Source organism: Indicator indicator, chromosome 1 (genome assembly GCF_027791375.1).
Source record: "Indicator indicator isolate 239-I01 chromosome 1, UM_Iind_1.1, whole genome shotgun sequence".
In the NCBI taxonomy this organism is placed as follows: Eukaryota; Metazoa; Chordata; class Aves; order Piciformes; family Indicatoridae; genus Indicator; species Indicator indicator.
Window position 1 is genome coordinate 17678340 of NC_072010.1, and position 12049 is coordinate 17690388.

Here is a 12049-nt window from a genome sequence, read left to right on the forward strand (position 1 = left end):
CCACATTTTTCATCTTGCTTTTGCTGCTATTTGTGGAGATTGTGGGTGACTAAGGACATATCCTGGTAGGCCACGGACAAAACCTGGTCCTGACTGAGGGGCTGACACCTAAATGATTGAAGATATATTTGCTCTCAGTATTTGAGATAATGGCAAGACAGACAGACTGTACTTAAAATATGAAGAGCTCCTCAGCAGAATATGATGTTTGTTAATGTGATATTTATTTGCATGAAAGCAGTGATAATTATTAGTACTTATCACTCATAATGGACATGTTTTGCAGAAACATGTTTTGATCCATCATTCTTTGTCACCTGATCACTATTACTAACTGCCTTGAGTTCATGATTTATTAATTTTGGAAATCATAGATCACTCGAATCATAGAAGATTGCCATCTTCCTGACTGACCACTGCAGATTCTACAAAAGGAGTCTCCTTTTCTCCTTGAGAAGTATATACAGGCAAACTCCATTTTTTAATGGACACCTCTAATTTATAGTTTCTTAACCATTTCGTAAATGGAAGTTCTTCAAAACACTCAAAAAGCAATTTGAGCAAGTGCCTTCCCAGACATTATTATCATCATTATACTTTATTGTTACAACAGTAGTGTGTAAAGATCAGGACACCATCAGAAATCACCAAACAGTTAAATAACAATAATATCTCTACTTTAAAAAGCTTATATCTATTCGCAAGAGTATAAAAAGAAGTAGCTACACATATAGATTTTATTTACATTTAATGCCCATAAATGCATGAGGAAACCAAGAAAATTAATGATGCTGCTAGGAGAAAAAAAAAAAAATTCCACTTACACAATCAAATAGAACGTGTCTCATTCAAATTATCCGGCAGAGAAAACTCTGCATTCAAACACCTGGAAGATTGTGATTCACTTCATGTCCACTGATAATAATAGTCTCTATGCTGCTTTTGTTTTGCTCTGTCTATCCAGTTGTTACCTTCAGGACAACCTGCTTCTTCACACCCCAACACCAGAGCATTTACCACCCTGCCACAGTCACGCGCAAGGGAACCAGAGCTGTGGACTGTAGTCTGGTCTGAATTGGCTAGGGAGTTGCTTCTTCTGACCCAAGGAATTGAACAAAATTGAAAACTCTTTCTACAAGGAAGAAAATTTGAGGGGCATGTTATTTTCTAAATATGTAAGTGTTTTTTATTTATTTTTTTAATTGTACCTGAAAGTAGTAAAAGATCACCAGCAACACACATTGTTCCTGGCCATGACTCCTTCTGCTCCAAGTTTCATGCTTTGGTTTGTTGGGGTTTTTTTCCTCATTGGTTTTTTTTTAACTTCATAGGTTCACAGAAAAAACACTTCTCTGGTTGTCCACAGAGTTAAACCTTGGTGATTCCCCTCTTTCTTTTGCAAACATGCAACAGCTACCACACCTTTCCTTCCTCCTGAGGTTTTTCCATCAGAGCATTAGGAAACATCTTGGACCCCAGGGTCCAAAATCATCACTTTATCATAGAATCATACAATGTTTTCAGTGAGAAAGGACCTTCAAAGACACAGGCTAAGCCCCCAACCATGGGCTAGGGCATTTTTTTCTAAATCAAATCTGACTTCGAATGCTTCCATTGATGGGGCATCCATAACTTCTCTTGGCAACCTGTTCCAGTGTCCCATCACCCTCATTACCTTGTCCACATGCAGTAATTTTCCACTTCGTCTGACCAAGGTGGATATTGAGTCTTCCCTTGTTCCCCAAAATGAAGGCATCAGTCATGGCCAAAATCTTCTGCTTAACCCTCAGCACACCAAGGTTCACTGTCTTTTTTGGTGGTTTTTGTTTTTGATGCTGGTGTTTTGAAATCAAAGTGCACAGGAACAAGTCCAAGCTCTGGGTAACGCATTGGTCTCTTGGGGCAGAATGTGTGGGGGACCAAATATTTAAACATTATCTTTGCTATTTGTGCCACATCAGTTTTAACCTTGCTGGAAGCTACTTTGGTCCCAGAACAAAACAGAGCCAACTGAGGGTGAGGGAATGGAGACAATACGGCTGTTAAGCTTCATCTAGGCACTTAACAGCACTGTAACCAGAGAACTGTCTCACAGGCTGCATACCCACTGTGTCCATTCTACAACAACAGTCTCCTCTGAGCTATTAAACATCTTTGATAGGAAGGAGGTCTGTACTGAGTTGTATCTGAATGTCAGCTACCAAACTGCTTTGCTTTGTGCTTCTTACTTCAAAAGGCGGAGGAAGCCCTTAAAATGAAAACTCCTGCTCTGTTTTTTATTAGAAATTAATACAGAGCCCAGTGAATGAAAACAGCATCCAAAAAATGAAGAAATGCTTCACAGAATTACATTTTGTTAATTGTTTTAACAGGCATGCTTGCTTTGTTAGAGCCCATATTGCCTGCTCTACAGTCATGTTCTTAATCAGACTAATTGCTCTTGCTTCTGCAGTTTAGAGGAAAGGCAGGGATGCACGCAATTGTCAACGTAGATTAAAACTCGTTTGCAACCTCAAAATCTGCACCACGTTCTTCAGCAGCTCAGCTGAGCCACAGACACACTCCTCACCTGCCTGAGCTTGTCAGCGTTGTGAGAGGCAGTAGTTTCTTTCTGAGGTGTGGTTGTGCTAATACTCTTCTTCCCTTTTTAATTTAACCACGTTATGTCTCACAACAAGATGACAAGTAAGCACCCCAGGAACTGAGGTTCATGGGAGCAGTGCTGACATAAAAACCTGTGCCCTATACGATAAGGGCCTCTGGAGCAAATCCACATGCGCCCAGAGAGGTTGTGGAGTCTCCTTCTCTGGAGGCTTTCAAAACCCACCTGGATGCATTCCTGTACAGTCTACCCTAGGTGATCCTGCTTTGGCAGAGGGGTTGGACCCGACGATCTCTTGAGGTCCCTTCCAACGTCTAATGTACTGTGATACTGTGATAACAAGTACCATATGGGTTTTCCACATCAGAAATAAAAGCCTACTCAACAAGCTGGGATCTTGACATGCCTCAAGATAAAACTTTAATGACTTTTGATGCAACAATCATTTCAATGAGTTATGCTGAGCTGGCCTCTAACTGAGTGGCAGACACTCTCTATTAACCCCTCTCAATTTTCAAAGAGGAAGAGAAAGGGAATAAGGGAGAAAGACTTATGAATTGGAAAATTAAAGCTACTTCAATGAAAATAATAACTCTTAAATGAAATACATGCAAATATATACAAAAACAATACCAAAACCAACACCCCTGATGGCAATCACAGTATCACAGTATATCAGAGGTTGGAAGGGACCTCAAGAGATCATCAGGTCCAACTCCCACCTGCCTGAGCACATCGCTCTTGCTGCTAATACTGTGGGCAAGCACTAGGGAAGGTGATATATGTATTTAGGAGCCGGATTCTGGAAGTGGATTCACGAACTCATGGATTGGGATAGAAGGAAGAACAGAGAGGGTCCTCCACAGATGCTAGCCATTGAAGAAGGGAGCTTGACCCTCGTGATCCCTCAGCTTTATACTGAATATGATGCATATGGAATAGCTCATTGGTCAGTTTAGGGTCACCTGTCCTATCTGCTCCTCCCTGCAGATGCAGACTTTTACTTTCTACACCCCCAGCGTGGTACACAGGTTTAGCAGTGACCTTGGTCCACATCCCCAATCCTTGGTACTCACCAGAAATATGGACAGTTACCACTGCTGGAAGCAGACACTGCCCACGAATACATGCTGTTAATTTCTGAAAGTGCAGTTACTTAGAAGAGATGAGTGGAAAAGTAAAATCACTGAACAGACTTAGTTCTATTCTAACTCACTCACTCAAACCAGGACAATGATACAAATTTCTGGTACCATCAAAATCAGCTATCTGCAAAATGGCAAATTATTCTCCTTTATTCTACTCTTGCGGGCTGAAAAGACTGTGAGAAACTTCCCATTTCCTACCTACAAAGCAAATTCGTTACTAGAAGATCTGGATGTCAGTTTAAAGTACGCATAAGATCTTCAGATCATTAAGTCCTGCTCTCTGCTTGTCTTAGTTTAAAGAGTAGACAGAAATAATTTTACTCCCAAAAGAAGTAATGTAAAAATGCTCATGTTGAATTGGAGAGACATACAGAATTCTAATAAAAAATAAACGAGATACATGAATCCTTAACACCTCCCTGGAGGTGTTCGAGAGGGGATTGGACATGGCACTTGGTGCCATGGTTTAGTGGTCATGAGGTCTTGGGTGACAGGTTGGACTTGATGATCCTTGAGGTCTTTTCCAACCTTACTGATTCTGTGATTCTGTGAATTCTGTGATTCTAATACATATAGAGGCTACACTAAACCCCCCAAAACCCTTCCCCCAACCACACTGAACCACAAATACCAGTGGTCATTTTTCTCCCTTCCTGTTGCCTCCCTTCCATTAGGGCTAAGCAGGCCAAGATCACACAGGGAAAATTATTTTGGCCTCTGAAGGCCACAAAGAAGCCTGCTTCCCCATTGTTACCAGAGAAGGGACTCCCTGTGGAGCTGGCCTTGCTGCCAACTTACAACGAGATAGCAGAATTGTGGGACTGAATAACAGAATTACAACTTCCCGCTCCATCTCGGGACCTTTCTGGCCCTTCTGGAAGACTCAAATCTATGTTGTTTTTTGTCTTAGAAGCCTCAAACTACCACACTGCTCTTTCAGGATTTTACTTGGAGAAGGGCTCCAAGCCAAGGAAATTGATGTACAATTGGATTGTGCCGTATCTGTGAATTCTCACACATATAGGGAAGACTCAGGTCGATGTGTGTTGTCAGTGCTATGACTACTTTGCAAAGAGCATGTAGAAATTTTAAGTGGAGAAACAACAAGTTGGGTTACCACTGCCAGCTTCAAATATTTACATATGAGTCAGGTTCCCCCAAATCCAGACAATCTTCTCTAAACAGCAGCAACTAAGGAACCATTACTATTCCTTTGGGTCGCATTTCCTTTGCAAGCACAAGAGCAAATTTCTTCGTATAAGGCACATACTTCTTTGTACAGTTCTGCAGGACCCACAAATCTAAAAGCTCCCAAGGTGACTAAAAATATCACAGATGTAGTGCTAAATAAACCTATCTCCAAATCCTGCTTTGGTTTCCAAGGGTGCCTGGGTGAGCACTGGATTTCTTTTCTTCTCTTTTCTTCAGTGCTCCTCTGTTTCACACACAGGGGAATAACTAGAGCTATTTCAGAGGGTAGTGTGATAACATACTTGCAAGTAGGTCCAGAGTTTCTTCTTCCCCTTTGAAGTGCCTTAGATTTTGAGATATTTTCAAGTTAAAAAAATTGCCAGGGAAGGAAACTTTTTCAGAAGTGGTCCTTTGAGTCAAAGATAAAAGTGATGCCCAGCAGGTATAGGCTAGCAGTAGTCAAAGAAAAGATGAACTCCCAGCAGAAGTTCCCTCTTGTTCTGCCACTGTATAAGATTACACCATTCTCTATTCCTAATCTTTTTTTTTCCCCTATCCACTGGCCATACCAATAAATGCAACAAATCTGCCTCAGAATCTACCTTTCTAGCCTGATTATCCTGTTTGTGATGTTTTCCCTGAGAACAGGACTTAGGGCACCAAATGTTTCATGCAATGACCCAAGCTCCACCAAGAGGTGACATATCTGGATGCCTCTACAGCAGGCAGAGCACACCCCAGGGTTGTGGGAGCAAGTACCAGCTTGGACCTCGGGAAGGTGATTTTCAACTTCCAGGTTTAGCAATGATTTTTTTTTTACACGAGTGAGCATTTAACACCTTCTGCCTTGCTAAATCTGACATTTTGGGAAAGTTCATTGATGTTCTGTGAAACTATATACTTGGATGCAATGCTATGAATGCAGGAAATACTGAGATCTTTTTGTAGAAGGATCTTCTTTTATCTCCTGCAAATCTGTGTTACCATTTCAGACCATATTCCTCATTGGCTCTCATGCCAACTATGTTGATTCTCACTCAAATTTAACCTGGATTAAGCCAGAGAGAGAAGACCAGATACATTTGTGTCCCTGACTCTTTAATGCCACCTCCATTTTCTTCGTGCAAGCCTTGTATGGAGAAGAGAGTGACACACACACACACCTGTTCCTGCAGGATAAATTAACATTCTGGATTCATTGGTGCTACAGCATAAAGCTAATGTTGCACATTAAAGGGTCCTGTAATGGACACCAGGAAGGAAATGCTATTCTTGTCTGACTAGATACATTAATTTTCAGAAATTAACCACATTTCTAGTATACCTCTAATTCACAGTTCTCTAAGACTGTCAATGGCTCCATGTCCAAGTGGAGGCCAGGGACAAGCAGAGTCCCTCAGGGATCAGCCCTGGGACCAGTCTTGTTCAACATCTTTGTTGGTGACATGGACAGTGGCATTGAGTGCACCCTCAGCAAGTTTGCTGATGACACCAAGCTGTGTGGTGCAGCAGACTCTCTGGAGGGAAGGGATGCCATCCAGAGGGACCTTGACAGGCTGGAGAGGTGGGCAGACACCAGCCTCATGAGGTTCAACAAGACCAAGTGCAAGGTCCTGCATCTGGGTCCTGCGTCTTGGCAACCACAAGCGCCAATACAGGCTGGGCAGTGACTGGGTGGAGAGCAGCTCTGAGGAGAGGGAGTTGGGGGTGCTGGTAGATGAGAAGCTCAACATGAGCCAGCAGTCTGCACTTGCAGGCCAGAAAGCCAACCAGATTCTGGGCTGCAGCAAGAGAAGTGTGGCCAGCAGGTCAAGGCAGGTGATTCTCCCCCTCTACTCCACTCTGGTGAGACCCCACCTGGAGTACTGCGTCCAGTTCTGGAGCCACTGTTCAAAGAGGGATATGGACATGCTGGAACGATGATCAGAGGGCTGGAGCACCTCTCCTATGAGGACAGACTGAAAGAATTGGGGCTGTTCAGTCTGGGAGGAGAAGGCTCCAAGGGGACCTTATTGTGGCTTTCCAGTATCTGAAGGAGGCCTACAAGAAAGCTGGGGAGGGACTTTTTAGGATATCAGGTAGTGACAGGACTGGGGGAAATGGAATAAAGCTGGAAGTGGGGAGATTCAGACTGGATGTGAGGAAGAAGTTCTTCAGCATGAGAGTGATGAGAGCCTGGAATGGGTTGTCCAGGGAGGTGGTTGAGGCCCCATGCCTGGAGGTGTTTAAGGCCAGGCTGGATGAGGCTCTGGCCAGCCTGATGTAGTGTGAGGTGTCCCTGCCCACGGCAGGGGGGTTGGAACTTTTAACCCTGACTGATTCTATGATTCTATGATTGTCAAGAATCAGACCACTCATAAGCTACTTCTCATCTCTGACTTCAGAAGCATTCATAAAGGAGGCTGGTGTCTTCCTGTCTCGCTCTGATACCTGGGAAACTTGAGTTCGGAAGATCAAATGACTCTCCCACGACACCTAACAATCCCGTGGCATAGTGAGTCTGCCTGGCTCAGGTCCTGGGGTCCTGGCTATCAGTACCGGTGCTCAGACCATGGCAGTTTCATTGTGTTATCTGAGAAGCTGTAATGAAATAGCTTATTTCCATGCTTTCTAAGTAACCTGTACTTTGTACACCCCTATTGTGCTGTTATTGCATGTGGAAACCCAATAAGCCTATGCAGACTCCTGCATATCCAAGCAGCAACCAAAAAAAATAGCATAACTTCAGTATCCAATGTGCTTTTAATACACTTCTTATAAGTTAACTAAATGTTGCTGATGTTCTCTGATAAATAAAAGCCCTATAAACTGTTCCCCACGGTAGAGTAGTGATCAGGGAGGAGAGTATCTCAAGGCTTTACACTGAGGTTTTATATCAAGAATATGCTGAAGCTTCACCCTAAATAATTAAATACTGTTCTAAAATATTAATGCAATTTGTTGACGGCTTCTGTTTTGCTTATGGTGTTTCAAAGATGTTGACTGTAGGCAAGTATAGATCTCATCTCTGACGAAAAAAGCTTTGAAAATAGTCTAACACCTTTGCAGTTGAAAATATTTCTTCAGACAGGGACTTTTAACTGAAGTATGCTGTCTACAAGGCAGTATTCCTAAGGAGAAAGATCCAAAGATCAAAAGAGAGTACAGTGAAGTCACTGAAAACAAATCTCTTTGGTGTTTGACCAACTGATGTCAGCCACTTACAAATGATCCAAGTTTGACTCCATAAGGCCACTTCCCAAAATATGTTAATCTAGGTATAGATGGTCTGAAACAATAATTGACATTCCTTCTAGACAAGCTAATAAAAAAAGTGGATATTCAAGGCAGTTCAGTACTGAGAAATCAGATAACAGACTGTGGTACATCGCTTTCATTACCATAGTTTTCCTGCATTTAGGAAGAGTTACGAGTATCACGGCAGATGGTATCAAACAAATCAGTACTATCTCAGTTTCTGTCATGATGTTGCAGATAACAGAACTGAATTTTAAACTTGGAGAAACGTGGCAAAGCTTTTAATATTGTTTTTCTAATTGGAAAGAGTCAAGGTTTCCAATCAGCTGATGAGGCTGTGCAGAAAGGAAACTGGAGTCTTCCAGTCTCAACCCTTCAAACATCAGAGAGCATAAATGCAACATCTCTGGTGCCAGCTTTATGAGTTAAATACCTGTCTAAGTTCACTCTTCTAAAAATGAACCCACTTGGTCATGATTAAGTTTTGTTGTGAGTTACATGCCTTCTGCTCCAAACAGCTCCAAGCTGACCCAAGCTGTGTTGGTGATGGCAGCCCAGTAAGGGCAAGTGTTCCAGTGGCTTGCACTGAACATTAGAGATTTCTTATCAAGAAAATATTTATATTAAAGGAAACAGAGAAAATAAAGTACAGAACCAAAAACTCATCTGCTAGCTTGTAAGTAGAGTCCCAGACATGGAAACAACGGCCTACATCCTTAACTTTGTGCCACCACATCAGAATAAGCACTTTAAAAATGCCAACATTGAATTACCTTCTGTCTCTGCAGTAAACTGACCAATTGGCATTGCTAATCTGTTGTCCTGAATGCAGGAAGCTGTAGTTTGTGTTATTATCTGCTGAGCACAGATTCCAGCACTGCACACAACTGCAGGGCATTGGTATGCTGGAGCTCCCCTGCTCTGGTGTTTATGTTAAATAGCTCCTGTAAGTACCAATGTAAGTGGTCAAACTCATTATTTCCTTCAAGGAACATGCTTTCTCATTTCAAAACAAGGAAGTACTTCTGTTAACTCCCAAGGTTTAGAGTACCATTTGCCTGCAGATCTGTCATTGCAACACTACCTCATGCCAATTAGGCCATTTCAAAATGAAAAGAGAATATTGAATATTCACCGGCAGACGGTGAAGATCTACTAAGCAGATAAAGTCTGTATACATATTCAGAGAAAATTAATGAAAAGAATAAGAAGGAAAAACTGAAATATTGCTAGTCTTCGAAGTAGAAATGTGATTTTCTGGGGCGTGTTCTGCCTCAGCTGGGCAGAAGTAGCAGAGCAAGGAGCAGTGGTGTCAGAGGGTGTGTTCTCCTACAGCCTGCCCTGAATTATGATCCTGCCTGCATCGCTAAGATCCCCAATAGCTCCCTCTCATGACAGAGCTTAAACAGGCTAACCAAAGTCTGAAGTGCCTTGTAATCCATTTATCTCTGTAAAGGGCACGCACAGCTTCCTCCCCTCCTCATACAGCACCAGCCTTCAGGGATGTCATGTTGGGGCACAGTGCCTGGTCCATGTTCCAAAAAGGGCACTTTCAAAACTATCCAAGTACTTTCAAATTGCTTTTGTATTACACTGTTGGTCTAGATTCTTATCTTAGCAACATAGCATCAAAATGTCACTGCCTGATCAAAGTGCTGGAATTCATACTACTTTCCCTCTTTGCTTGATGAAGTGAAATTAGTAAGTAGGTTATTAGACCAAAAACACTGTACATATTTGCAACATTTTGTTCCCACTAATTAATATCTGACTGAAAGCTCTGCCACAGGATCAATTTACTGCTGAGACAGAGACCGCACCACACAGAAGCTTAATTGGATGGGAAGAAGTCCCAAAGGACATGACCCTGCTGCGTCTTAGGTGGTGCAGGATGGAAGGCAGGTCAGGCAGAGCTGGAACCATGTAAGCTTGAGCAAACGTAGTTGCAAGGCTTTGCTGGCAGTGGGGGCTCTCAGTTGTGAGCATCAGAGCATGCACATGAGTGTGTATCATTCGTAACAAAGAGGGGGTTTAGTCAGCTTTGCATCCCCAAAATAGGCAGGATTACATCTCAGCAACAGGATGGTCAGATTTTCAGCAGTACCATGTCCATGCTGGGATGTCAAGGATCCTCAGATCTGCCTATGTAGGGTACATCCCAAGGGCTGGCTGCCATAGCTCTTGCTTAGGTGACTCCAAATTGCCCCATCACACCATGACATCTCTGCAAACAATCCTTGTCCAGGTGGCCTTCAGCAGCAGATTGGTAAGGCAGTGAGGTGGGCACTGTGCCCATGACCCTCATTATTGGAATCCACAGGACTGCATCCCACCTGCCAGACCATGCTAGCAGGAGCCACTGAAGAAGGACATGTCCATAGTTGGGTAGGACTAATCCTTGATATTGTTGATTGCAGAAAGGGGAGACCAATTCATACAAGTTCATTTTCGCTAGTATTAGTCAGTCAGGCTAGGAATGTGATCAAGATTTATCCAGCAAAAGCATCTATAGGACAGTCTCTTATGGGAGAAATAAGATTGGCAGCTGTCATGTGCTTTCTTCCCTGTTTTGAGAGCATTTGTCTTGCACTGACCTTTAAGACCAAAACCAGTCTTGGTTTCTGTACGTACCACAAATGTATCAGCTTTGGAGGACGTGGAGCACAACCCTCACAACTCTTTCCTTAAGGCTAAATGTTGATCCAGTAGTGAGTAACTCAACACATAGCAACCCCACATTACGATCAAAACTGAATATTGGATCGTCTTAATGAAATTTCTGTGACCCATCACTTCTGCTAACTTGAATGATGGTTAAACCACCTGCAGCAAATTGAGACAGTCCATGTGGAAAACCACCAGCAAATTAAAAAGCAAAATGCAAGTTTTCTTTTAATCAATCTTAATTCACTTTGTTACAAACCTTAGTCTGAGTTCTGCCAGCAGCCTGATAATGCTACTAAAAAACAGTTGTACTCTTTTGCAGAAAGAAAGGGTAGTAGTTCTTCTGTTCTCCTCATTCAATACAGAGATGAAAGAACCTTTTCTTTACAAAAAAGTTTCTAGCTCTCAGTAGACCATAATCCTAATGTTGAGTCTTAAGGTTAACAGCCTGGATTGGGACATCTGTGTTTTGATATGCTCTTCATGCTTAGATAAATCATTCCCTTCCCTCAATGCAGTATCTTTTTTCCTAGCAGTCACTCAAATGAGATCAAAATATCTGTGGAGGAGAAAAAGCAGACACCTTGAAATAACAAAGACTTTTGGAAACACCTACAGAAAACCCAGCTGGGTGTCTGATGCAACACTTTATGTTTTATTAACAACAGTCATAGGAGCTCATTGGAACCTCTCAGGTGCCTCACTCCCTCTCTTGGGTTACTTATTACTTCCTCACCCCAAACACTGCACCCCACCTCGGTGGACAATACTGACTTTGCAGAGCAGCATTAAAGGATGAAGTGTAGGCTCTGCAAATTCACAGGCTGCCCTCTGATAAAAATAGACCTCCCTGATGAAAGCAGGGCCAAGGCACTCACATGGACTTGACATTTAAGAAACTCATCACATCAACACCAACACTCCTCACTGGTTGTTTCTTGATGAAGTACATGCAGATTCCTGTCACCCAAAAATTCATTGCAGAAAGCAACAGCAGAGAGGGTAAAGGACATTATAAAAGGAACCTGGAGCATGAGTGAAGTGAGCCTGGTACATTTTCTCCCACTCAGTCTCCTGAAATAGTGTCACAACAGGATCATGTTGTACGTCCAGACCTGAGGACATGAAAGAATTGCTGGGTTCTCTCCCACTGACATTGCCTGAGCTATCCAATGGTACAGCTAAGTTCTGCTGCAGCTTTCACTGC